Genomic DNA, 27007 nt, shown 5'->3' on the forward strand with positions numbered 1-27007 from the left:
TCATCTATGAGTGCAGTGTAACAAAGATTAAAACAGCTTAAAATTGCCTCATGTTAGAGTAAACAGAAAAGTCACTGTCTTACCTTGTGGGTGGGAGTCTAGCTTGGTAGTCATTCTGGAGAACACATCAGTTGGAAACATCAATCAGAAACAACGATTGAGATATTAAATATTTACAGAAATTCAGTAACAAGTCCAATTTCTAAAAATTTAGCTTACAGACATGTTCAGTCGGATATGAAAGATGTATGCACATGACGGTTATTGTACCATTGTAATGGCAAAAATTGGAAGAATCTAAACTTCCATCAACAGAGAACTTGTTAAATATGTTATAGATGATGCTTATAAGAAAATACCATGCAACTATTCTGTTGAATAAAATCAATTGTCTATATACACTGATTTAGACTCTTCCCCGGGGCATAATGTCACATGGAAAAAAGCAAGTTACAAAATGTGTGGTCTCATTTTTGTAAAAAAAAGAAAAAAAGTTGAAAATGCACACATATGCATGTTTATGCATAGACAATTTCTAGAGGAATATACAAGAGGCTGTTAACAGTGGTTGCCTCTGGGAAACTTTTATTTTCCCACACGATAAACTTAGGTAGTCTTTCTTTTTTTTTAAGTCAGTAGTATATATTACTTTTATAAATTTAAATAAATAAATAAATAGGGGCTTCAGAAATAGATTTGTAGAAAAGGGGCTGGACACCAGCATTCTAACCCAAATGTGCTGATTTCAGAGATTTCTGGGTCCTACTTTGTAGTAAGTAAGTAAGTAAAAACAGCCCAGCCTAGGATCCAGAGACCTGAATTCCAGGCCTAGCTCTGATGTAAATGAGTGATGGGGTCTTAGGCAAGTCACTTCAGTCTTTGAGAATTCATGTAAAATCTCTCATGCTAAATGTTTTCTGGTGCATACAGTGAAGGTATCATTTCAAATTTTCCTTTCAGCTTCCATGCTCATAAAACTCTGATCACTGGCAGTCTTTAAAACCGTTTCTTATTTGGGGGGCATGGATGACTGAGCCTTTCATAGAAGTTCTGTCTGGGCCCATGTGGCTCTTCCCCACAATATCGGGGCTAAATTCTAGAATGATCTTTGAGGCTAGTTGAAGCCTGGAGCTCTTAGGAGGTGCTTTGTGACTTTCTGTGAGCTGGTTGTTTTTATTACCAAGTGACACTGGAGCTGTGCTAATCCCTTTGCATTAATACAAACTAAGAATAGGGCCTGATTCTGCTATGGGGTCTTATACTCTTTTTCAAAATTTGGTCTCATTTAAAACCCAAAGCACATTTGGCCCCAAGCGCCTTTCCCCTGAACTTTTAAAAAATCCTGTTTAATTGAAGGGAAATTGAATTCGTCTGGTTTTGATTCATTTACACTTAACTCTTAAAAAAACGATATTTTGAGGACTTATTTGATGTCCAAGAAGAATTTTGAGCCTCTTAATGAATTTTCTGGAAGGCTTTTTTTCTTCTTCTTAAAACAGGAAGTGATGCTATGCTAGGGGTAAAAACACAGTCAACCCCAAAAAAGCCCCAATTCAGTTTGAAACTGTATCCCCCACTATTTTACATGAACCCCAATGGCTCTAGCTATGGCCTGTCTTTCCCTACTTCTTACTTAAGAGCAAGAGACTCACTTGCCTTCCATGTGAGGAGGGATAGCATGAGGAGGAAGGAGGAGCAATCAGAGTCATCAGAAGGGAAAAAAAAGGTATTTCTTTAGCTCTTACTATGTGCCAATATCTGTGTTCACCTTTATAAACATGCCCGCCTTTGATCCTTATACCAACCATGTACATTGCAATACATTTGCAATAAGGGTGTTTCCAGGAGCAAAGTTATCAAGACTTCATCACTTCCATTCTGGAAAGGTGGAGTCACTTACCCAAGGTCATGAAGGCAGAAAGTGGAATAGCAATGATTTGAACCTAATCCCGTTTGCTTACAAAGCACATAGAGCATAGCCACAATGATACGTTGCCTGTTGACACATACATCCATGAAGTTTAGGCTCCTAGTCGAACCATCTACCTTGGAGGTTTTGTTGTTGTTTATCATGTCCCTTAGTCTACATGACCCCATCCTTAGCCTGCATGGGTCAGATTCGTGGGGTATCTCAATTCTTTACCACCCTTTACTCAAGAAGGCCTAAGCCCTGTGTTTTCCCCAGGGAAGATTCCCTGCCTGACTTCGCCAACAGGTATAATATGAGGACAGCAGGCAAGTGAGCATGAAACCAACAGGTTTTGTTTTATTTTTGTGGGCTAACGAAATGAAAAAAAGACAGACTGTTACAGCTTCATAGAGAATGGCACATTCTTTGCCTTGACAATGCTTCCTCCTCTACCACCTCCCCCTTTTCTCTCTTGTCCTCATACACACACACACACACACACACACAGATGCCACACATACACTACACATGCTTAAAAAACACACCAACCCAGATTGGGAGCTTACACAAAACACAAAGAAGGGAATGTTTTGCAGGGTTAAAAGGAAACCACCGAGAAAAGCTGAGTGGAACTCCAGTTTCTCCTGAATAGTCTTTCTTGTTATTTCAAGGCTGATTGACTTATAACTGCTTCCACGGCGAGCTCACATGGGTGCCTTTATCAGCCTAAGTGAGACTTCCTGTGGACTGGCCCAGCTTCCTGATTTATTTCCTTTTTCCTTTGACAGAACAAAGAAAACCAGAGCTCCAAGGATACTTGGGACCAAACATAATTTAGTACCGAAGAAGCTATTATTTTTAAAATGTTCACTCTCAGGGCATAGGGGCCGAGGACCTGCCTTCGCAGTTTTCCACAACGTGCCGCACACTATCACGATGGACCCCACATGCAATTATTGGGGGTCAACGAGCCCCTTGAACTCATCCTAGTGGTAGTTTGATTTCATTCGAAGGGGAAGATTGAGCCCATTCTCCTCACTAACAACCCACGAGCACCCCTCCAGCCCCACACACACAGGCATGCTTTCAAGAGTTACCTAGATTACCTCTATATTGAGGGTTTACTCTTTTGTTACCCTAACTCAGCCCCACAGGCCAACAAAGGAACTCTCTTCTTTAGAGATCTTATTCCAGCAATACTCAAAGTTCTAGCTCCAGAAACCTGCCTATAAGAAGCTTTGAAGGCTATCCAAAGGGTCATTGACGTCAGTTGAAGAAGAAATTCCAGAAATTGGGATAAAGGCGTTGCTTTCCTCTCTTGCCTGGATGATGCCATATCACCCCTTATCACTTGGCCTGCGCATTATTTCTGAAAAACCTTTAGGCATAACCCGGAGAAAAAGGGACGGGGCTAAGGAAGTTCTCTGTAGCCCCTTTATGGCCGAGGGCAAATATCGCAAGTTGTCAAATGATAGTAAGCCCCAGTACTCTTAGAAAATAACAGGGGGCACCTGGGTGGCTCAGTGGGTTAAGCTGCAGCCTTCGGCTCAGGTCATGATCTCAGGGTCCTGGGATTGAGTCCCGCATCGGGCTCTCTGCTCAGCAGTGAGCCTGCTTCCCTCTCTCTCTCTCTGCCTGCTCCTCTGCCTACTCCTCTGCCTACTTGTGATCTATCTCTGTCAAATAAATAAATAAAATCTTAAAAAAAAAAAAAAGAAGATAACAGGCCAGTGCACAGGAGAGATTTCAGGTTTCAGGTTGGGATGCATCTGAAGATGAGAACCAGGCAAAAGCTACTCAGAGCAGAACTTGGGTATTCCTGGGCCCAAGCAACACATTTGCAATAAGAGTGTTTCCAGGAGCAAAGTTATCAAGACTTCATGAATTCATGCTTTCTTATTTCCTTAAAACTGTATAATACTCCTGGGGAACTGAAGATGGCATTTTCCATAGATACCAGCTAGATAGCTAAGTAACCATGCAGCCACCCAAATGTTACTAGTGACTTTTCTTTCACTCTTTTTTTTTTTAAACAAAGATCACTGATTTGAAATGGAAATCATATTGAAACTGAAATTACCTCCCGAGGCAAGCAAGATATTTCTGAGAGGAGAGGGTTAATCCGCTGTTGTAATTCACACTGATATCGCCCACCACGGTTCTCAATGTAAGCCTCTCTGGATGAAAAGACATTGAAAGGGTATTTCAAAGAGGAAAAGTGACTTCGGAAACTAGATGGCATGAGGGGAGGGTGTGAGGGTGGTTTTGGACATGACTGGGGTGCTAAGCCTCACATCATCTGCTTTGGCAATGCCAAAGGGAAGGGAGGCACGGCACCCTCATGTGCGAGCAGGAGGGCTCTCTTTTCCTGGCACTGGACTCTGCCACGAGCTCTGTACCAGGTCCATGGCCGGTGAGGAATCCTAGAACACAGATCCATGGCTTATCTCAGACAGCAACCCCAGCCTTGATAATCCCGTCTGTAGAGAGCCTTGTGCAGACCTTGGACTTCTCCTCAGTAAGAGCATATTGGGCCAAAGGGCAGAAGTAACCTTTCTCAAATAGGGTATTTGGTGCAACATAGCACTTCCCCAGAGGTCAGGAACTTGAGGGGTACCTGTATTTTCTGCACTTTTTCTAGAAAGGGGAGGGAGAAAGAACAGACTACTTCTCTGGCAATGTCATTTCAGGAAAACTGGCATGAGGAGACTTTTCCAGGGTGCCTCTGCAAAGGCTTCTACAGCCGCACCTGTGCTGCTCTGGCCACTAGAGCCTCTGAGCCTTTCCTTCTGGAGATGGGTGGATCTCTGCATCCCTACTGGGTCTGTCGTGTGGTAAAGCGGTACCATGGTCATCCTCGCTGCCTTCTTAGAGTTCGCCCCAGAAAGTCTTATAGATGAGCCAGGGTCAGGCAATGGGACTGGGTTTGGAATTTATCAGAATTAACCAATTCTTCCCATCACTTTGGAGTGGATATGGCCCCGGCTCTTCTCTGCCCAGAGCACCTTTTTTTTTGTTTTGTTTTGTTTTTTCTCCTTGATTTTAAACCCTGTGTACATTTCATGGGAAATTTCACACGCCTGTTTCTGATTCACTTCCAATTAAAGGCTCAAAATGCTGGTTTTGTAAGAGCTCTTTGATGATTCAGATTCATGTTGGTTCATCTTTTCTTTTCCCTCCTTAAAGCCCACAGAAGTTTAATAAATTTTGCTCAGACATTTGCATGCTTAATTGTTAAAAAAAATAATTGGAAACAGGAGAGGATATTTAACTAGTGTGCCAAAAACATGCACATTTCCAAGGAGAAAGAGACGGATGCCTCAGTGAAGGTGAACTCCTGTGGAAAAAGAAGGGGTATCACTGAAGGTGGGCCCATCACTGAAGGAGAAAGGGTTGGCTCTGAGCTCAAGTCTTCTAGAAGGGTAAAGGGGAACATTGCATGAGATACAGGAGTCCTTCCTAATGCAGCCAGTCAGCATGGACAAGCTGTTGGTTGACAGGTCTGTCTTGTGGCAGGTGCAGCAGGTGGAGTGGCAGTTTCCAGATGCTCATGTTGCTTACAGCCCCCTTCTGATTAGAGGGGGTTAGTGTTCTCACAACAGCAAGCCTTGTTCTCTACCCCCTTCCTCATAGACATTAATAAGCTTTGATGATGAGCTTATCTGTGTACACCCCTGCACTAAAGGCGGAAGTGTCTGACGGAGCAGACCTGTGCTCCCTGGGCAAGGGGCCCTCTAGTCTACCCATGCATCAGTCCGTCTGAAGCACCAAAGTGGGCACCAGGATTGGGTAATTTCAGTCTGGTCCTGGTTAGGTCTTTGGCTGGCTGGATGACTTTGGGCAAGTGACTCTCCCTTTCTTAACCTCAGCTTCTCCATCCACCCGAAAGGATTAAAACTACTAGCAGTAACCCTCTTCTCCCATGGATTTGGTTTAAAAAAAATGTCTGGAGTGATGAGTTACTTTGAATTTCTTGAAGAAAGCATTAATTAATTGCTACAGTTTGACTATTGGGTGGCTCATTATATGGTTGTTCTTGTCAATTATAAATCACGCAACATGTTCATTTCTGGGGCCTTATTTGAACTTTTTACTAGGGGATCGTCCTTCTCTCTATTGTCAGGGGCTGGTTAATTGTATTCAGTCAGCCTGAGTTACAAAATACAATTTTGTGCTCATACAATGTGATGTGGGAATGCTTTTGTGCTGTATGGTGCTTCTTGCCAAAGAAGGGGGACACAAAAATCTTGTGAAGGCCAGCAGTGAGATGCTGGAGGGTTTTGTAAACCATTAGGACAGTGGCAGAATGGTTCCATGAAAGCCATGTGCCACTTGAAGTGTGAAAATCTAGATTTAAACCTACTTATTAGTGTGATCTTCGGCCAGTTATTAACTTTTCTAGTCTTCTCATTTCCTAGTTGTAAAACAGGAATACTAATGATAATAATAATAAATAATATTGTTTTCCAGCTGCCATACTGTCTAATTGTAAGAATCGAAAGAAGTACAGGAAAAAAAGCACTTCATAATTGCAAAACGCTGTGTAAATGCTAATTGGGATTACCTTTGCTGTTATTCTCAACCAAGTCAGTGTTTGAACTTAACAAATGATAAAGTTTGCTTAAATTGAATCTATGGGGTCGCTCTTTTCTGCCTTTAATGATTCCTAAGACTTAACTTGCAGTTGGTTAATTTTACCAAGTAGCTACTTATTCCTATCTTGTTGCCTATAAAGACACTCTTCCCTCTGAATGCATCAGTACAGGACTGAACACCACATATTCCTCCTTTCCCTCCCTCGTATCCGGCCATTGTTAGACTCATGAAACTCCCATCCCAATCAATGGAGGTTTTACGTAAAAACTGAATTCAGGATATGAGTGCAGCCTCAGGAATTCCAGCCTTGTGCTGCTGATAAAGAGAGTGTGTCACACTGAAAATACCAGAGAAACAAAATTCTCCTGTCCAACCTATGCTCAGAGTTTTTTTTTTTTTTTTGAGGGGGTGTGGCTTGGGGGAGTTGGGTGGTTTTTTTAGGTTTTAAAGAGTCAAGAGTCCTCCCGGAATATGAAACACATTATCTTTTACAACATTCCCTTGGGAACAGTCATAAAATGCTCACCCAGCTAGCCAGAGCCCCCACTGGCTCTCCTGATTGATTCACCTGTGCCCCCTCCTCTCATGTCTTTGTGTCCTTGTGGTCTAGAGTGCAGGAAGTCAGGGCCAGGCCTGAACTCGGTTCATTCAGAGTGAAGCTAACATTGGGTCTTTCCGTATGTGCCACTTTACCATCTCCTTCCAGAAAGCAGTTTTCCAAACTGGCAGGAATCAGAGAACTCAACTCCTTCAATCAAGGGCTCTGAATTCGTTGGGGTCATGTTGGACTGCCTTACGGGTCGGAGCCACTAATAAGCTTCAGCAATTTAAGCATGAGGGAAGGGCCAACAGAATGAAGGTAATTTGCCCCGACAATAGCCCTCTGTTAGTGTTGAAGTCGGGAATAATCCCGGTTCTTTTGCCACATGAGATTAGACAAAGCAGACTTAGTCTTTATTCTCATTGTGCATCATCAATATTTTCGGAAAGGTTGTATCTCTGCCTTCCAGGCTATACCATGTGACCAAATAGGATTATGAGACCAGACGTGAAAAGGAAGAACATTTGTCCATATTCAACCCTCACTGAAGTAGCTACGTAATGACATAAAGAAGGGAAAATGAAGTTGACCATTCATCTTAAAGTGCTCATCTGAACATTTAGGATTGAGATTAAGAGCTGTTCCTTATATCTTTTCTCTGAATATGTTGAATTATATGCTAGTTTTTTTCCCGGTTAACAGAACTGGGATTTCACAGTCCGTGGTGCTGGACACTGAGTTGCTCAGATAGTGATCTGTAGTTCTTTAGGAACCACAGTTTAGCTAAAATCAGTCTTGTTTCTTTGCCCATGAAAACAAATGATCACCAAGATCTTGATGTTGTACTCAAGGGGAAGTCTGTGTTTTCTAGACCAAAGCCATAGCATGAAGGTAAAGAGATGAGAGATCATCTCAGATATTTCAAATTATGAAGAACATCTCATACAACAGAAATAAATGGCACCTTACATGAAACACATTTTGCTTAACAGTGGTGTCTAGCTCTGCAAGATTGGATCATATCATGGTTCTCAACAAACTCACATTGCAGTTGTCTTAACTGTGTCCTATGTCTTACATAAACATTTACACATTTGGGAAGAGCTAATGTCAAATCTTTTCCAAGTAATTCTAAATTTCTGGTTTTAAATTCAATTTGGGTAGAAGGGAGCTGTATTTTCTTGCACTGCGGAAGGGGCAAACATCTCTCGAGAGAGTACTGATGTATAGGAGGCTTCATGACAGATACGGCTCTTGCACAGTTTTTAGGATGAGGGATTTGGGAACTGTCACCAATAGTTCTCATCTTCCTTAGCCTTATCTCAAAGGCAGAGGAGAATGGCAGATGTAGAGACCCATTTTTATTGGACTTTTCCAGTAGGATTGCCTGTGAAGGAAGAATGCCCTGTTTTGCACTGTCCAATATGACAGCCACTAGCCCGGGATTCAGGTAGCTCCTGAACACTTGTGCTGTGCAACAAGGGATTAAATTTTCAATTTCATTGCAGCTGACTTTGCTTAACCTGAATTTAAATGGCCACATGCAGCTGGTGACTCCCTATCAGACAGTACAAGTCTATATAATTCAGATCAGAAGCATCTTAAAATTTGAACTCAGTCAGAGGATATATTTACCTGGATTATTTTTATTGAGCCAGTGATGTGTTGTTCACATGGAGAATAGGGCTTCCACTAACTCCTCATGATCAGCATTGATCAGTCTTGTAAACGTCCAGATACTATCCGTGTTGGCCTGGAGTAGCAAGTAAGGTTACCCTGTAGTCTCCTGGCTTCTTCCTGTGCGATCTTTAAGAATATAATGTTTTCTTTTCCTTTCGATAAAGTGGAGGCATTTGGAATTTATCACAAGGATATTCACAAATTGTGATTAAATGTATTTTGCACTTGTCAAAGAAAGGTATGGGCTTTTTGTATATACCCTTTCAATGAAAAATGGTCTGAGCCCAAGAGAATCCTGCATAACATGGTGATTTCGTTTCCCTCATTTTAAAATACCGCCATTGTGCTAAATTACTTTGAAGGTCATTTTCAGTTCTAATCCTTTTTGCTGCTGTGAGTATAGGATTTTCTGTTACGTGGGACTCTATCCTATTAACAGATGGTTGGCTTTTCTAGTTTCCAGATCCCTATAATTTGTTGTAGGAAGATTTCCCTTTAAGTATAAATATGTACAAACCAACTTCATTGAACAAATAACTCACTAGAGTGTTGATCTTTGAACCCCAACTTCCCTCCGGTGGTAATCCCTAGATTTGGACTGTTCCATGGTACTCTCGGTTACCAAGATCCAAATGCCCACTACCTCTGAGACATGAAGCAAGTTCTCTCTTTTTTCTGCGGCCTCATGGATAATAGAAATGACATGCTATACCTGATGTGGCTTTGTATTTAACACGAGGAATAAACACCTTAGTCTTTCTCCAAAGGAGACCTAATGAGCAGATAGACGGTGGTGTTCACATAGGAAGACTTCAAGGTTGGCATCACTGTGAAGGTCAGTCCTGTGTCCATCACTGATTTTGTGGCATACATTTCTGAGTCGAATTGTTTAAAACCAAGATGGATGGATGCCATCTAGAACATGAGGCAGAGTTCTCTGAGCGCGACATGACAGAATGGTCTTAGGAGAGATGGACCACTGTGGTCGGCTCCCACTCCCACCTGCCCTCTGGAAAGGATAAAATACAGATCAATCCCCAGACCCAAGGGAATGCCCAGTTAGAATCCTTAATAGTCGCATCCCAATTAAGTAGAATCTGTCATTAGCTCGATATTTCTGTGGTTCCTGCATTTTCAGAAGAATGTCTCTTCAGTTTGAAAACTTCCCCTTTTGTTCTTTTCAGATTTTATCTAGAATGAGACGAGGAAGTGTGCGTAGAATACAATCCTGTGATCATGCTAACTGAGTTACTCCTGTTACATGGTTTTAATATGCATCCAAGTGTAGGTTTTTCATGTCTGCACAAGCTCCTTGAGGGCAGACTCTCTGCTGGTTTTCCTTTGAGACTCCACACCTGGCACGGCTTCATGCATTTACTGAGCACCATCTCTACGCAAGGCACTGGGATACTGGTGTAGATAAAGACAGGCAGGGCTGCTGCCAGGCCGCATTACAGCAAAGGTGGGAAGACAGATACTGAGCCACTTGTTATAAGTGCAAAGAGTGAAAAGGGAAGTGCAGGGTACATCAGGAAAGTATAATACTGGGACCTGGCCTAGTCTCAGAGGTCAAAGGTTTCCCTAAGGAAGTGACATTGAGGCTGAACCCTGAATGATAAGAAGGAGCAAGCATGAAACAGGTCCCCAGTAAGTCTGCAGAATGAGCGAATGAATTAAGGGGCCGCTCTCTTACCCAGCCGCTACGAGGCACTGCCAATTTCAGCATCACGAACTCCGTCTCTGTGTCCACGCTCCCTCCAGGCATTATCTGTGTGTCCATGAGCCATTTTCTGAGCCATGTTCCTCTGCAGTCAAGGCGAGTAAAGTGTAATAAAGAATACTCTGAGAGGACAATGACCCCTGGAGGCATTACTGGGCCAGCATTTTACTGAGTGCATGGAACATACATGTACCAGCTGATGTATGTTTAATGTACAGCATGTCCAGAAAGGTCAAGGGCCTGACGATTCTGGAAGGTTGACTTCCACCTCTGAGAACTCCAGTTGGGGGAATCAGCTTAGTGTCAGCCTTTGTAACTCCACCCCTGCAAAGTTGGGTGGCTCTTTGGCAGACAGATCTCTGGAAACCATGCTCACCGGCTTTGATACCAAGCGCTTGCTGTCTGTCCTTCAGCAAGGGCCTGGGTCTCCCCACGCTTCGATTTCCTCAACGGCAGAACGGGGAGATTCTGCCAGTGATAATTTCACCTCAAAAGGATGTTGTGATAAAGATGGCCGTGAAAGTCTTTTGCAAAATTAAAAAACACAACAAAACGCCTACTGAGGAGGCCTATTATCTATATCAGGCATTTGCTAGAATGTCAGAGACGTCTCATCTCTGATGAAGAATGTCAGAGACGTTCTTCATCTCTGATGAAGAACCAGGATTGGCTTTCAAGATCTTTTCTGGAATTACTGTGCCCTTGGCCTCATCCTTACTTCAAAACAACCATTGGTAGGAGCTCACTGTGATGTCAATAGTAATAATGACAGTAACTATAATCACATTTATTGAGTAGTGAGTGATAAACTCACTGTCCTGAGCTGTCCTGAGCATTTAAATGCATTTTAGCACTTCCTTCCCACTGTAGCCCGTGGAATACGTCTATTATTAGACATGCTTTACCATTGAGAAGGAACTAAGGCATAGAAAACTCAAGTCATTTGCTAGTAGTGTCTGTCTGATCCCAAAGACTTTGCTCACTACATATGTGAAATATTTTGAGCTTTTCAGAATAAGAGCTCGGGGTTGCTAAGTGACTAAACATATACAATTAATTACGCCTGCCTTGGAATACAAGAGTGTTAACATTAGCAGAAGTTTATTTTTGCAATTCCTCTGGCCTTCTGGTGTTTCCACATGCCTCTCTACCCCTTTTCCTAACTGTATTGCTCTCCTGTTGTTTAAAGGGGGAGGGGAAAAAAAAAAACCACAGCTGAGCTTCCAACTTGTGCAAATAGAAAATGAATCGCATTCACCGTAGCCAGCATCACCACACAAGACTGATGCGCAGATGCCAACACGTTCTAGAGAGAATCTTCCGTCAATGTTGAGAGAAGTCAGGATCCAGGCACTGTTTTATTTCCTGAGATCTTAAACAATGTTCAAGGGACCTCTTATTACCTTCCCTGTCCCCTCCATCCCGTCTCATTAACTTGGATGTGAAAGACAGAAAACAACACTTTTCTACCTTCTTGAGATCGAAAAAATAGACTTTGCCTGTGCTACTTTTATTTCCCCGCTGGGGAATCGGGGAGCTGACCTGATTGAATTCCACTCGTAGAGGTCATTCTTTGAATTCAAGGCAGAGGAAAAAGTGAAGAAAACATTTTGCAATGATACCCCACGGGTCCAGAGCACACCGGGCCTCTCCTGGCTGCATTGTGGTCCGCTGATAAGGATAACGTGGATGACAAGCGGAACATTTCCAGAACAAAGGAAATTCCCTGTTTCATTGTTTAAAGGAAGCCACCAGCCCACTCAGGAGAACGGGGTTTCAGGCAGAGAGACGCAGATTTCCCTGCTGGCCGGCAAGAGAGGCAGAGCAAAGCTGGTAGTGGGATGGGGGAAGCTGCCAAGCGGCTTGTGAGCACGTCTGTCCCTAATTTCATCTGGGGCGCTCTGGCGTGGTTGGAAGTCAAGAAGGGGTCATTGCAGTTTATGGCATTCGCAGGGGGTTGGAGATGGAGGCATCATGGGCTGGGAGAGTTAAAAGCCCGATTCACACAATGTGGTCCATTGAAGAATCACAGCAAAAGCACCAGGAGATTTTGAGAAGTTGATCTGGTTTTGAGTTTAAATTCTGGACCTCTTTTTCACCCCACCCCCTCCAAGCCAAAATGTCAGAAAAGGGCCTGGTTTCCCTTTATGGAGTGCAAAATAAACAGATCTTCAGCGGCAGGAGAGGGGCCCAGTTCCCCAGCCCATAATGCCAGAGCTGGGGGTGGGGGACCGTGGGGAAAAGCAGTTAGTCTTCTGTCTGGTTAGTATTTGGCATTGACTTTCCTTTTCTCCAACCTCTGTTTTCTAGAAGCCTGCCTGTACGGGAAGTACAGGAATAAAAGAGAAGCTGATCTTGGGAGTTTTTTTCCTGCCAGACTTCAAAGGAGGTGGATTTGGGATTCTCTATAGTTTGAGGAGGCATTTGCAAAATTCAAACTGCTTTGGGGAATTGAACCCAGAGATGGAGATCTGAGCTGTGTGCCCATCCGAGGGCACTGCTCTTCTCCCGCTCGAGCCAGAGCTCTCTGGGAGCTCTGCGGGCCCCTCCCAGTACCCGGAGCGCGGAGCCCTGGGCATCGTGGGGTCAGCTGTGGTTAGCCTGGCCACAGGGCTCTGCATTCCTTCTGGGCTTTGCTTGGTTTGGGTGGGTGTGACCACGAGTTTACTCTGGAGAAAACTGAGACAAAGAGTCTAAATTGGGCAGGATCTCGAATCTAATGACTTGTTTACAGATCCTGTACTTTTTCCAGGCCAGGGAGGAGGAAGAGGAAAGGGCAAGCTCGTCACTGTGGGCATGGCACGTTGTTGTTTTTCATTCTAAGGAGGTAGGATCGTTTCAGAAAGCAGCAGGCATCTGCCCGGCAGCCAGTGGGCACAGTGGCCCTCTGTGTAATTTTCCAAGGTGGGGAGGAAGCAGCGCGGCGGCCTGGGCCTCTGCCCATCGGCTTGGCTTCCGGGGAACGGACCGCTCTGGGGAGAATGCCCGAGCCTGCCACATGAAAGGCCCTGTTTCCTCCTGCCGCCACTTCGAGCGATGGGGGACATTACCCTCTTCACCCCGGCTCCAAGTGCACCCCAAACCAGAGTCCCCGGTCCCAGTCCCACATGCACCTGTGATGTGGCTGAGGAAACTGTGCAGGGCCTGTGTGAGGAGGGAGGAAATTCCCAGAAGGCACCCTCGAAGAGGAAACAGACTCGTTAAGGTTTTGCTGTCAGGTAGCCTTTATTCAGTGATTGCTAAGTGTCAGAAATCCCTGCAGAGGAAGGGATACTGCGGACCTGGAGACTTCTTCCAGGTTCTGGCAGTTCTACCAGGGCCCCAGACATTTAGGTCCCCAGGGTTGATCCCAGAGGGTGGTGTGGGACTGCGGGGGAGGGTGGGAAAAGCCCACATCCACGGGTCTCCCCTTTAGTTCCCACAGCAACCCGTGAGGTATATATTGCAATTACCCATCTTGTGATGAGGGAACTGGGGCCCAGAGATGTTAAGTAATTTACTCAAGGCCACACAGCTGCTCCACATGTCATGCCCCATCTCTTTTGCACCCAGTTTCGAGGGTCTGCAAGGCAAGACAGTCACTCCCTGTGTGCCTGCGCCCCTCAAGCTGAAGAGGATGTGGCCCTAAGAGGCCATCTGCTACCTCTCCTGGACGGTTTCAGCTGGGTGTGGATGGGTCAAAGTCGTGCTTCAAGAGAATGCCCTCCAGCCTGGGAGTGGAGGAGCCCACACGACCATGCACGGAGGACTCTTGCTTTCCGGAAGCCCTCCGATGTTCCCACGGGGTATCTAAGGTGGTGTCCATTTGGTGGGGGGCAGGGGACTGTTCTTGGGAGCCTCTGAATGGGAAGCCTCATAGATAATGGCATCCCCAGTTTAAAAATTCTATGACATCTATTAAGTCATGTGAAAGCTGAAATGCAGGCAGGCCAGCTATTAAGATGGGGACAAGAGGAGCCTGCTAGAGTAGACTGGAGTTCTAATCCCAGCTCCTGCCCTCAACGGGACGTGTGACTTTGAGCAAATCATGTCACTTTCCTAGTCTCCGATTTCTCACGTGCAACACGAGGGACGTACTCCCCGTGGGATCTGGGATACAGAGACGATCCTCCCCAGCCTCCAGAGGCTCCCCCAAAGCCGGCCAGGCAAAGCCACTGCTGAGCACTGTCACCTCCCCTTCCTCTTCCAGCCTGGCTGGAGTGTAACTGGGGGGAGGCCAGGTCCATGGGAAGGAGGAGGGGGCAAGATTCCTTTCCATTTATTTCCTGCACCTGGAGACAAGAACAGAAGCCATTATTTGGATGACTTATTGTTTAGAGCTTTTGTTTAGTTTTTTTGTTTTTAACTTTATAAAAAGAATCTTGCATATTTTTCAAATTTCAAGCTGACTAACCCAGCTCACCACCTTGCAACTGGCCAATCACTGCACACATCTTAGTAGCAACAGACAGTGTTACTTATCTGTACCGCACGCGGGACGTGGAGGGTCTGTGAAAGGGGAGAAGCTGCAGAGCAGCTGAGGTTGCTCGGACACAGTGGAAAATCCAGAAGTGCAGATGTCGATCCAAATTGGGCTGAAAAATCTCATGAGATCAGGCTTTCTTGGACTTCCTGCTTTTAGCCGAAGCAGTATGTTCAACATAAACGAACTTTCGGTATTTTGTAACTTCCGTTTCTGATCTCAGAACCTGGAAGTAAAGAGCTGTGGTGAACATTTCCACAAATTCTGTCATGGCTGTGCTAGAGGCCAGGTTGAACCCAGTCATCATGGAGCTGTGGGATGCACCGCCACCACAGCAGGCTGCGGGGACAGCCATGCAAGAGGGGGAGTGGCACGCTGGCTAGGAGCTTTGAAGACAGGCAGAACTGGGTTCGAATTCTAGCTCTGCCACTTCTGGCCTTGTAACTTAACCTCTTAGACTCTAGGTTTCCTCATCAGTTAGATGAAGAAAATGTACCATTTCCTAATGCCATGAGGACAGAATTGTGTGTGTGTGTGTGCTTGATCTGCCACCCCCAACAAGTATGTGTATGATATAGGCATCTCTGTATATATGTGTGTATACATGGATCTCTGTGTACATCTCCACAATGTACACGTGTGTGTGTATATATATGATTTACTTCCAACTTAAATAAACTCTCCTGGGGAGACTAAAGTAGCCAGTTTCTGATAGCTGCACACTTGGGAGTCGCCGATATCTTCCTAATATATGTCAAATGGTGCTTTATGCCAAGGCAGTGAGGGCTCGGGGGTGGGGAGGCAGATAGCATGAGCTCTATGGAATGGGACAGATCTCAGGCGCTCTCCAGGGACCGGTGAGACTCACCCTGGACTTGGGATGCTAAGCAATGTTCATCACAGCCGCTTTTCCTTCCAGAACCTCTCTTGCTTTTCTCAAACAAGCCAAAAGGAATGCCAGGCAGACAGGTGCCACAGGGAAGGAAGGTGCTGTGGAAACAGCATACAGTGATGGGTTGGAAGGAGCAGAGCTGTGTAGAGATGAGAAAGAGAAACAGAGATCCAGGGACGGGAGGGACGGTCCATCAACATCCACCCAACGGTGAGAGAGTAGGCTCCCCTCACGTGACACCGCAGATACCCTTACTTCTTTCCTCTTCCATGCTGTGGCTTAAAATGTTCTTTTGCTTGTTAAATACCTTGTGTCTTCTTAAAGTATTTTTTTTGAACATGATGATTTCCAAAATAATACATCCGTTTTGTATACAATGGGGAAAATAGAGAAAAATCACAAAAGAAAAATGTAAGAGCACCCATTGTCCCACAACCCAGAAAGCAGCCTGTTAAAGCATTGATATGTTTCCTTCCAGTCTCTTTAATGTAAATATATAGATATATATGCCTTATTTTTTAAAAATATTTTTATTTATTTATTTGAGAGAAAGAGAGAGCATGAGCAAGGGTAGGGGCAGAGGGAGAAGCAGACTCCCCACTGAGCACGGAGCCTGATGCCCGGCTCAATCCCAGGACTCTGTGATCATGACCTGAGCCGAAGGCAGATGAACCCACTAAGCCACCCAAGTGCCCCCATACATGTCTTATTTTTATATAACCAGAATCACATTGTTTTGCAACCTCCTCTTATTTTCTTATTACTAAATTATGGATATTTCCTGTATTATTATTCTTCTACACCCCTACTTCTAATGGATGTACAGTAAATCACTAAAAGTGTGCTAAGTGCTGGGCTTTAAGTCTACGTCACTTTGGTTCTCTCCCAGTTTCTGGACCTGGGATGGCATTTTGTAACAGGGCTAGATTTCTCTCCTTTTTATTTCAATAAAATATTCTTTACAGCCTTTAGAAAGAAAGCCACATGAAATGCTGAAAAGGAGATGTTAAAAAAGTCACAGAGTCCCCCTTGAGTCATAAAGTCGGAGGCCCCGGGGGCGGGGCCAGCCTTAGCTCACCTCTCCGGCCCCGCCCCATGGAAGCCCGCGGAGACCGATTACAGGCAAACCCAGGACCTGATCTGATAGCACAAAGACACCCACAACTCTGAGTTTCCTGCTGCCACGAGGCCTCTTTTTGCATAGGCTGTTTGACTTACACATACGTGGAAAGCAACTACTAATAATAGAAGAGTTGCCTCTTTTCTTCCGTTGTCAGACTCTCCAGTTACTGCTCAGCGAGCCCAGCGTCTGGGGCAGCTGCCTGCCCCCTCCCCTGCCCCTCACAGTAATAGGGTCAGCAGGCTCCTTGTCAGCAAGAGGCCAGGCCCTTTCGCCTTCTCGGTGTGTGGCAGAGGTTGGGAAGGTAGCTTTCTGCAGGCGCTTTGTCTGGCCAGGGAATGGGACCTCTGCAGTGGGGGCCCCTCTGGCTACCCCCTGCCCTCCCCCCAGCCAATGATTTTCTTCTCCTCCAGACCCCACCAACCTGAGCTCACTCAGCTAACCTCAAGAAGTTGGAAACTCCTGGCAACTTTGGTAGAATCAGCCCTTCCCCATCGGGTGCTGACAAATGTGTGAATGAGAATCCTCTAGGAGCCCCTCAGGACTAGCCCAGCATTGCCTCACCCCTGCACAGTGCCTTGCAAAGCTGGGACAGTCAAGTATTTCATTAATGCTTTGACTCCCATGGTGCCACTTATTTCATCATTCATTCATCCCATGAATATGTACTTAGTGTCTCTTGTTCTGGGCACTGTGCTGGAGTTAGCAGCAGGATTGGCAAAGATCCCAGAGAGCCTGGGTGCCTCAGTCAGTTAAGCGTCTGCCTTCGGCTCAGGTCATGTTCCCAGGGTTCTGGGATTGAGCCCTGCTTCAGGCTCCCTGCTCTGCGAGGAACCTGCTTCTCCCTCTTCCTCTCCCTCTGACACTACTGCTGCTGCAATTACTTGCTCGCTCTCTCTCTCTAATAAATAAAATCTTAAAAAGCAACAACAACAACAACAACAACAAAAAACAACAACAACCAAAAAACAGACAAGATCCCTGCTATCCTGAAAGATACAAAGAATAGAAAGGAAGCACCTCTAGTCAAAGAGTCTGGGTGGAGGGTCTCAGGAGTAACATCTGCTGAGTTATAAGAGACACTTGATACTCTCCTATGTTATGTTTGACACTGGGATCCTGTCCTTAATCTACCCCCTGTCTCTCTTGAGCTTGGCTCTGTTCACAGCTCTTCCAGCCGCAGAGCTAAAGAGAGACCATCTCTTTGTGCAAGATCAGTTGTGGGCAGGAGAGCGAGCCTGGCTTAGGCACACAGCCCCACAGACCCTTGTGGTCAGGGAGTTCCTAAATGAACTCAAACCTTTGGGGGCTGGGATCTGTTTACTCTTGGCACACTGGGATTTCCTGTTTCTAAGAAAATGGGCTTAGATGCTCAGCTGCATTAACCAAACAACATGTTGACGCAAATGAATTTGAAACTTGCTAGCTCCAAACTCTCTAGAAGGTCAGCTTTAGGAATGAAGGAACCGAATGACGTTCCAAACCCTGAATTCCAAGCAAGATGACTCAGGCCATGTATTTACTGGGGGGACCTCCTTTCCTACCTACCCTTCCAGCCTAACACCTCACCAATTAGCTTCAGAGTCAGAAGATCCCTGGTCGCCAGGGAGCAGAGAAGGGGCGGGAAGAAGCTTTACCGGGCCCACGTCTAACCTTAGATGTAGGTGTCCTGGGTAGCTGTCATGGGAGGCTCTGAATGATTCACCCCCCACAAGACTCCACCACCAATATCCAATCTTCCTGAAAAAGTCACCCTGAGCTCATTTCTTGGAGCTTCAGGAACCTCACGTCAACATACCGAAGTCACTGGTCGACATGACTTGAGCGACCATGTTTACTCTAAGAGCTTAGCTTCTTCGCAAGGTCCTGTGACTGTGGCAAACCTGGCACAGTGGTTTTGACAGTGTGTGGGGGAGGGGAAGGAGAGGAAAATTTATGAAGGGGTGCTTGATAAAGAGGCTCAGTCCCCAGAGGGGAAGGCACTGAGGTCGGAGTGCAGGAGAAGGATGATGTTCAGACCAGAGGCAGAAAAAACTGCAGACACCAATTTGGTGATTGTAGACATCAAAAAAATCCCCACCTGGCTTACTTGCCTGCAGCTGGCCTTCACACAGAGCACTCACTTTCCTATCTGTGGCCCTGGGGTAGGAGGAAACTCTGTGGGGATGCACCAGCTCAGGCTCCAGGGGAGACAGCTTTCTTTGCTGGGAGAAGAAATTTTAATCAATATTTGAACCAGGAAACCAAGTGGCATGGCTTCCATAATAAAGTGAACCGATGTGGGTCAAAAATGTGTAAATTACTGGAGACCTATTCCATCACAGAAACTAGAGTCCTCAATGTGGCTCCTGAATATTGCTTCAGCAGCAGCTAGTCCATCAAGGTGAAGTTCCCTTGGGAAAACCCAGGGTCTGCGGAGCGATGCAGGATACTGAGAGTCCCTGTCGGACCGTCTAACACAGTCATTCATTTCGTATTCTGATCGTGTATCCAGTAATGTGAACTGTGGGGAAGTCTCCAGAGAATCAGGAGAAAAAAATATCCATGACAACTGCATACAAGTCCCAAACAACAGTGTAGTAATTAAAGAGAACGGAGAAGCGACCAAGGGATTGGGCAGCGTAAGGAAAATGGCTGTGGGTTTGGACTGGTTGGGGAGTCCTCATGGAGGAAGTACGCTAGGACCCAGGAAGGTTCGTCTTCGTGGGTGTCTACATCTTTGAGTATCTGAGTCAGTATCTTTGTAAATGTTGGAGGCCACGAGAATGATGAGCAGTGAATGGCTACGGTTGATGTTACAGAACTTACACACAAGGCTATAAACATTTCAGAAATGGAAATAAAAGGACTGCCTTCCTAGTGCCATAGACAGGTTGAGCGTTGGGAGGTGGCCACGTGTGGGAGAGAAGGAAAGAAGGAGGACAGGTGTAGGAAGACTCTGGAAGGAAGAGATGAATGGAGCCCATTCCTTTTCTCAATAATTTAGTATCAGACATTTACTAGGCACCTATTTTTCTAGGAAGCGTCCAGCACTGTGAAGGCAATTATGCCTCAGACGGCGTCCCAGTCTTTGACTGACTCAGAGTTTCCTGAGGGAAACAGGCATATACAGACCCTCACACGCTAACAACCAGAAAGTGCTTTCACGATACGCACAAGGTGTCCTAGGAGACCAACTGAAGGAACAACTAACTCTGTTGGGAAGGGCTGAGGTCGTTGAGGATGGCTTCACAGGGCGAGGGTAACACTGAAGCTGATTTCTACAATGATCTGGAACTGACCGCCGAGAGAGGGAAGAGAAGCTGGAAACTAGGACTTGACCCTTTAAAAACGTTTAGACCAGGCTGTACAGAGTAATATTTTAGGTTGCAGGTGACAGGAAAGTCAGTATGTGTTTTTCTAAGACAGTGTGACCACCAGTATTCAATTCAATGCCATTGAATACGCATCTGGGTAGAGCACCTCCTCCTGGCAAGGCACTCACTGTGCTGGGTAGCTTTATAGGCCATGCCAAGAGAACATATCCCAAGCCCTCAAGAGACCCCCAGGAAACTTGATGAGGAGCAGGGAGAGAGAGGGAGGGTGAAGAGAAACACAACCACAAGTAATTCTGTTATAAAATAGGAATGGGTTCGTGGTTCTAGGAAAGAGGCCAGCAAAGGGTTATGGAGGCAAAGATTCTCAATAGCCTATGTTTGTCCCGGCCCTCTAAGTCAAAGCAGGCCTGATTTGGAGGACCAACCCCTTCTCGTTTCCTCAGTAATATGTCCACGATTCTCCCTCTGACTACCAGCAAAAGTGCTTTCATCCGGGTCCACACAGAGCTATGGGTTTCAAGGCCAGACGCCAGCAAATAGGATATACACAAAAGCCACCCGAAATAAGCCTGACAGCTTGCTGTCCTGACGGGCCGCCACGCTCTCTCTGCTCGGGGCTAGATTCTAGGCTGTGCCTCTAGGTGTTCTGGTGGTTTAGATAAAAACTATAATTAGCTGCCACAAACGCAGTGAATGTGGGAGGGGCAAGGGGGAGACCTGAATGTAAAGTTTTTTTCTGGATTCATTTATGTCTGGCTCCTCTTATTGCCTCGAGTCTGTGTTCAGCTAAATACTGGGGCCTCTTGGGCAATAGGCGTTTGAACCGTGAGGGCCACTTCTACTCCGATGGCTCCCAGTAGAGCAGTGCACAAGTGTCCTCTCTTCCTGAGGGTTTTCTCCGTGACGTTGTCTTTTCTCTTGCTGACTCTACTGAAAGAACACAGTGTGTAATGCATGTAATGTACAAAGTAGGTGCTAATCGCTGTCAGTGTTATTGGTGAGGCTTCTGGTCAAGAGCAGGCTGTTAAGTAGTTAAGTCTGTGGAGGTGGATTTTCAACCGTGCAGGGTTCTGCGCCCCTAGCCTCCACATTGTTCGAGGGTCACCTAGGAACCCACTAAGTGAGCCTGAACTTGATCCCCATGGAGCACTCAGAAGCTCAGTCAGGGGCCTCCTGGGTCTCCCTCCCCATCTCCTCTGCTCTGTCCCCAGCACGCATGGGTTGTATGTCCCTAAGAGTGCACGTCTTCAAGCAGGACGTGGGAAGCTGGCGGGTCCCCTTCAGAGCATGACCAAAAGTGTCAGCCCCTCACACCTCATCTGTGAGCACAGGCTGCCAGGGGCTCTGGCATAAGGACACCCTCCGTCAAATCTACCTCAAGATGCCCAGAAGCCTGGCTGAGAAGGCAAGTCAAGGACAAGGCAGCCACACAGAACTTTTGCTTGTAATACATGATTTACAGACATCTTTCATCCTTCCTTTTCATCTCTCTCTTTTTCTTTCTCTCTTGCTCTCTGTTTGACTGAGTTGCCCCAGGGCTGGTGGTTTCAAAACTAGCAGCTGCAAACTTATGAAGGAAAAAAAAACCCAAACCACAAAAACCTTTCTTGTGAAAACTGTGTGCCAGTCTAAAAGCAGTAGGCCATGCAGGAGGAATGCCTGTGAACGTGTCAGGAAGACAGAAGCAAGGGAGTGTGATGATCACAGCCGGGTCTTTAGAGCAGAGAGGAATTACAAGGCATTTGGGGCACGCGGGGAGTAGGGGACAGGGCAGCAGAGGAGTTTGGGAGGAGAGAGGGGTCCCTCACTGGCCAGTAGGGCCCTCGGAGGAATGGCTCCCTGCATCAGCCGAGGTGTCTGAAACAGTTTGGCTTCCCAAATGCAAATCAGACCAGCTGTTACTACCACATTACTGGTATCTTCCCCCAGAAGACCCAAGATCCAGCCAGCCCTCTAGTCCAAGTCCACTGGGGAACTTCTGAAGCACACAGAAACCTGTGTAACGATGTCCCAGCTCCAGGCTCAGCGCTGGTGCACCCAGCTAACTCCCGCTCTTACTCACCTACGTACTCGCGTCCTTCAGACACTCAGATCAACAGAAAGATACTTCCCCAGCCACAGCCCCAAATTCCTGCTCCGTTGCTAGTTTCAACCAACAAGTCAGTCTGAGGGAGTGGGGAGTAGGAAGGACACGAGGAGAAATCCCGAGACCCTTTTAGAGAGAATCAGGTCCTTGTCTGCCTCAAGACTGGACAAGAAAGTCTTCCAAGGTTTCACTGGGTGTTAGGTCTGGAAAGGAGAATTCCCAGAGGGACGTGGAACTGGCTGAGGTTCTTTCTCCCGACCTCTTGCCCAAGCTCTGCACTCACAACCATCTTAGGCCAGAACAAAGAGGGTGCTTGAGACATTTGGCCGGATCATTGAGACAATGTGCCTGCACCCCGCTGTGGATGGGAAGAACAGGCTGTTCGTAGGCCCACAGAGACAAAGGAGGCCCACCCCAAGAGATCCCTGAGGACATCCCTCATTGCAAGGCACCATGGGAACAGTACAAAAGAGAGGGGCAAGAGAGAGCTCGGAGAAGAAGACCCAGATGGACCCCAGTTGTAAAAATAAGGCAGACGAAATCTAGTGCAAATTTGAGTGTGAGTGTTTGAGGAGAAGCAAAGTTGGTGAAGTGATCAAAACTGGGTGGGGTTAATGAGAGAAAGCTTCAAGGAGGAAGTAAGTTCTGAGTAGAGGTTGAAGGAGGGGAGGGACAACGGCCGGGTAGAGGAGGGGAAGAGGAAGTGTGTCCTGTGGGGGAGGGGAGGGTGGTTTGTCTTTGGAAAGGGTGATATTGATTGTATGGGGGCCCCGGGAGTTGTGCCACACTTGAGGTCCTACCTTGAGGTAATAGCATTTGGATCTATTTTCAAGGAGGAAGAATAATCGTGTTGACTAACAATGGGCAGGTTGTGTAGTGGGAAGACTTTGGAAGGAGCACAGTTTGGAATCTGAGTTCAGATCTTAGCTCTGCTGCCTATGCGCTAGGTAACCTCCCAAGCTTCACCTTCCTGAACTAGGAGACGAGGAAAGACTCCCTCTGGCTATGGTGGGGATACGAGTGGACAAGAAAACGTAACCCAAGGGGCTCAGTTTTGCCCCTGGCAAATAGCAGCTCCTCCATCCCTAGTGACTGGTAGTGTCCTTTGTATTGCTGATGGGCTTGAAAAGCAGCCACAGAAAATTGCGCAAGGTTTCCAAGGGCCAGAGAATAAGGGACCTGGAGGCCTAGGTGCTCCTGTCAGCAGTCAGGCCCTGTCCCAGGCCTCCAAGGGGTGAGGAAGTCAGGCACATCCCCGTGATAGGTCCCGGGTAGCGGCCGTTTGCTGGAGAGGCAGGTGCATCCAACCACGTGTGCGGTCGAATGTTCAACACCCAGCCCTCTGGGTTTGTGTGATGGTTCCCTATTTCCATGATGTAAATACGCCCACCAGGGTGGACTTCTAGATCCCCCTGGGAGGTCACTGCATGTGCAGCTGAGGAGAGAGGGATGCCGGGAGCTCTGGCTCCCCTCGGCGACACCAGGGCTGGCCGTGACCAGCTCGGGGCAGGATAGGCATCTGACCTCCCCGCCTGGCCTCCTTGGGCTCCCTGCTTGTTTGTGGAGGAGAAGAGTGCTGAGCTGAAGGGGCGGAGAAGCAGCATTCCCGCTGTCTTTTCTGGCCTGCATGGGGCAGAAGTAAAGGTTCCCTCCTTGCACCCACTTCCCCTCAGGACGGTTCCATACTGACTAGCAAGTTCATTTTCCTCACAAGCTGAAACAAAACAAAACAAAAAAGGGGCTCCGTCCAGTGGGTGGGCCATCAGCAGAGCGGCTCTGCAGGAAGAGGAATCAGGAGGCCACGCAGGGAGCCAGGAGCACCAGGGACTCGCTCTTCCCTGCAAGTGGCCACGGTTTGCCCCACCCCCACCCCATGGGTGCCAGGGAACAAAGGAGGCAGTGCCCCCCCACCCCCAGTTTCCTGTGAGGTGGCAACAGAGTCTGACTTCATCCTTAGTGGCTTGTCATCTGGCAGGGGCTGCCACAGACTCATGGAATGCCATTTCCAGAAAGATCTGAGGAACTGTCTAGGAGCACCCTTGCTGCCCAGGTGAGAGTACTGAGGTCATACCTCTCAACGGTGTCAGATCTAGAAGCGGACTTCCCCTTCCTGCCTGCTTCTCGGTGGTTCTCCTGTAAGCTGATGGCTGTTGCATGATTCTCACATCATCACCTCTATGATTCCTGTGGACCCTGCGAATCTGAGGTCCCTCAGGCAACTTCTATGCCTTTTCTTTCTGGTGTATTGCCCGCAGTCACCCAGCACAGCTCTGGGCAGACTTGGCGGGGTGCAGGGGGGCGAGGCGATCGGCAGATCCACTCCTGCTGGGCAGTGAAGGAAACAATAGGAGTAGTGGGAGAAGGAACAGAGTCAGGGCAGATCCTCCAGCAAATTCTGTCTTGGGGATTCCCTCCTTGAGTTACAAGGAGTATCTTCTTTCCCCTCCCCAATTCACACTAGGGGGCATCACCCACTTTTCCTGAAGAGGAGAGACCTGCGTTACTCCCATCACCGGGCAGGATCTCATAAACCATCTGTCAGCTACAAATCAACCTCAGTCAGCTAGCCCTCTGGCTCGGAGGTGGGGTGAGGGAAATGAAAGGAACCCACAGCTCTCCACAACCTCGACTCCAACCACCTGAGAATGTGCCCTTCTGCCTGGGGTTCTCTGGTTCAAGGAGGTGAGACCCACACTGAGCCTTCACATGGGTGATAGAGGGACCCGTGCCTGTCTCGGTTCCTGAAGAACTTGTTGGTTCTCCGCGTGAATCTTAACCTTTTTTTTTTTTTTTTAAGGATTTTATTTATTTATTTGACAGAGAGAGAGATCACAAATAGGCAGGGAGGCAGGCAGAGAGAGGGGGGAAGCAGGCTCCCTGCTGAGCAGAGAGCTCAATGCGGGGCTTGATCCTAGGACCCTGAGACCATGACCGGAGCTGAAGGCAGAGGCTAAACCCACTGACTTAACCCACCCAGCTGCCCCGCTCCACGTGAATCTTAATCCTAAAGGCGGGGTCGCAGTGGGGAGTTCCATCTGCGGAGAGTCTCTACCGCTGGCCTGCTCTGCAGATGAGGACGCTAAGGACACCCGGCCAGGCTCTGCCAAGAGACTTGGTTATGCCCTTTCTAAAAGAAAAAAGGCAGAAGGAGGGACTAATGGCGTTACAGGAAGTGAGATGATTATATTTATAAACAATGAGCCCATATTAGCATTTCAGGTGTCCTGATTTATCTCGCAGGTGGGAGGGAAGAACTGCTGGCAACCTCTCACTCTGAGCTCTGGAACAGGATTTCCTCTGCAAGTTGCCGAAGATCAGATAAAAGTCTTAATCTCAGGCACACACAGTTGCAGGCTTTGGCCTCTGCCACTGGGTGCTCAGCTTTCAGTGAAGAGACTGAACAATGGTCTGGGGCCCTGTGCAGTGAAATAGGTGGGAAAGAAGAGGATGGGGCTAGAGGTGGATGGGGACATCCACCATCTGCACCCACTAAGGGCTCCTGAACAGGTACCGGGCTCCAGGCTCAGGCCTGCCCAGGTCCCTCTGACTGCCTCTGGCCTCCTTGTGCCATACATGGCTTTGCGCATACAAAATAGCCTCAGATACCTACCCCCTTTCTGAAAGGATAGGAAACAGAAGCATTCACTTCTGCTTCTTGAGTTGGGACCTACTGAACCAGCCTGCAAGCCCATGTCCCAGGCCTCGGCTGGGGGGACCGGGAGGTTGAGGAAACGTTGAAACCGTCCTCCTGAATGTTGGTGCCTATTTTTTCACAATGCATCATACAACTTTAACGTCTTCTCAGAATAGGAAGAACCAAGATTTATGAAGTGGCATTTATGAAGTGGCACTCTCTTAGAGGCTGCTCTGAGGAACAGCAGTGAACGCCGTCCCTGAGCAGGTCTGGCCTCAGAATACAGAGTCTATTCGTGCTGAATGAGGCAGCCAACTGTGTTAGCACAAAAAGTGGAAAATCTTGAAGTTGGGGTCTTTAGTCCCCAGGATTCTTCTGCTCCACAGTCCCAGTCTGATTTTATGGTTTTACTACCTCAGCTCTGACGGTAAAGCGTCACCTTCCACTCACAGGGGTATGAGGCTGACGACTAGACTCAGATTCTCTCATCCACCGCTCACACCCTTATTATGCCCATTTTACAGATAAAAATCCGAATCTCAGAGCAGTTTCCTAATTTCCCCGGAGTCCCCCAAGCATGCTCAGTAGACCAAAGCATTTAGGCCTGCCTTTGTGAGACCAGCATTCCAGGGACCCGCTCTTCCCAGGGCTCATTCCCAAGTTTCTTCAGCAAGTGGAACAGGCCAGTGAGAGCTGCTAAAGCCACCGCCCGGCTTGAGAACAGGCTCGGAGTCTAGAATTCGACAAATAAACTTGCACCCCAAGGAGGTCACATCCAAAGAGTGCAGAATGGCTCTGCTCTGAGGAAGGGACTGGAACGAGGACCCTTTTTCCTTTCTTTCTGACCGCTCCCCTTTGCGAACACAGGGGGTCAGGGGTGGAGGGCTGGGCCCCCGCGAGCCTGGGCACCCATGACTTTTCTGTGAGCTCTGCCCTGGTGGGATTTGAGGGAGCTAGACCAAAGGCTGTGTGAGGGCTGTTCTAGGAAGGGATGGATGGATTTGTCTGCCAGGAGAATGTAAGGGGAAGGGGCGGGGGGGTGGAGGGGAA

General features: G+C 47.2%; 1 protein-coding gene across 3 annotated transcripts in view; it reads left to right on the forward strand.

Annotated features, from left to right (window-relative positions):
- The window catches only part of FLI1 (Fli-1 proto-oncogene, ETS transcription factor), a 122508-nt gene that overhangs the window by 18075 nt on the left and 77426 nt on the right, over window positions 1-27007 (forward strand). The window contains exon 2 of one of the 3 annotated variants that reach the window (XM_032359187.1): window positions 24299-24458. The exons of the other annotated variants lie outside the window; for them this stretch is intronic. The gene's annotated coding sequence lies outside the window, so the exon portion shown is untranslated. The remainder of the gene's footprint in view (window positions 1-24298; window positions 24459-27007) is intronic. 3 annotated transcript variants of the gene reach the window in all.

This window comes from Mustela erminea, chromosome 9, assembly GCF_009829155.1.
Source record: "Mustela erminea isolate mMusErm1 chromosome 9, mMusErm1.Pri, whole genome shotgun sequence".
In the NCBI taxonomy this organism is placed as follows: domain Eukaryota; kingdom Metazoa; phylum Chordata; class Mammalia; order Carnivora; family Mustelidae; genus Mustela; species Mustela erminea.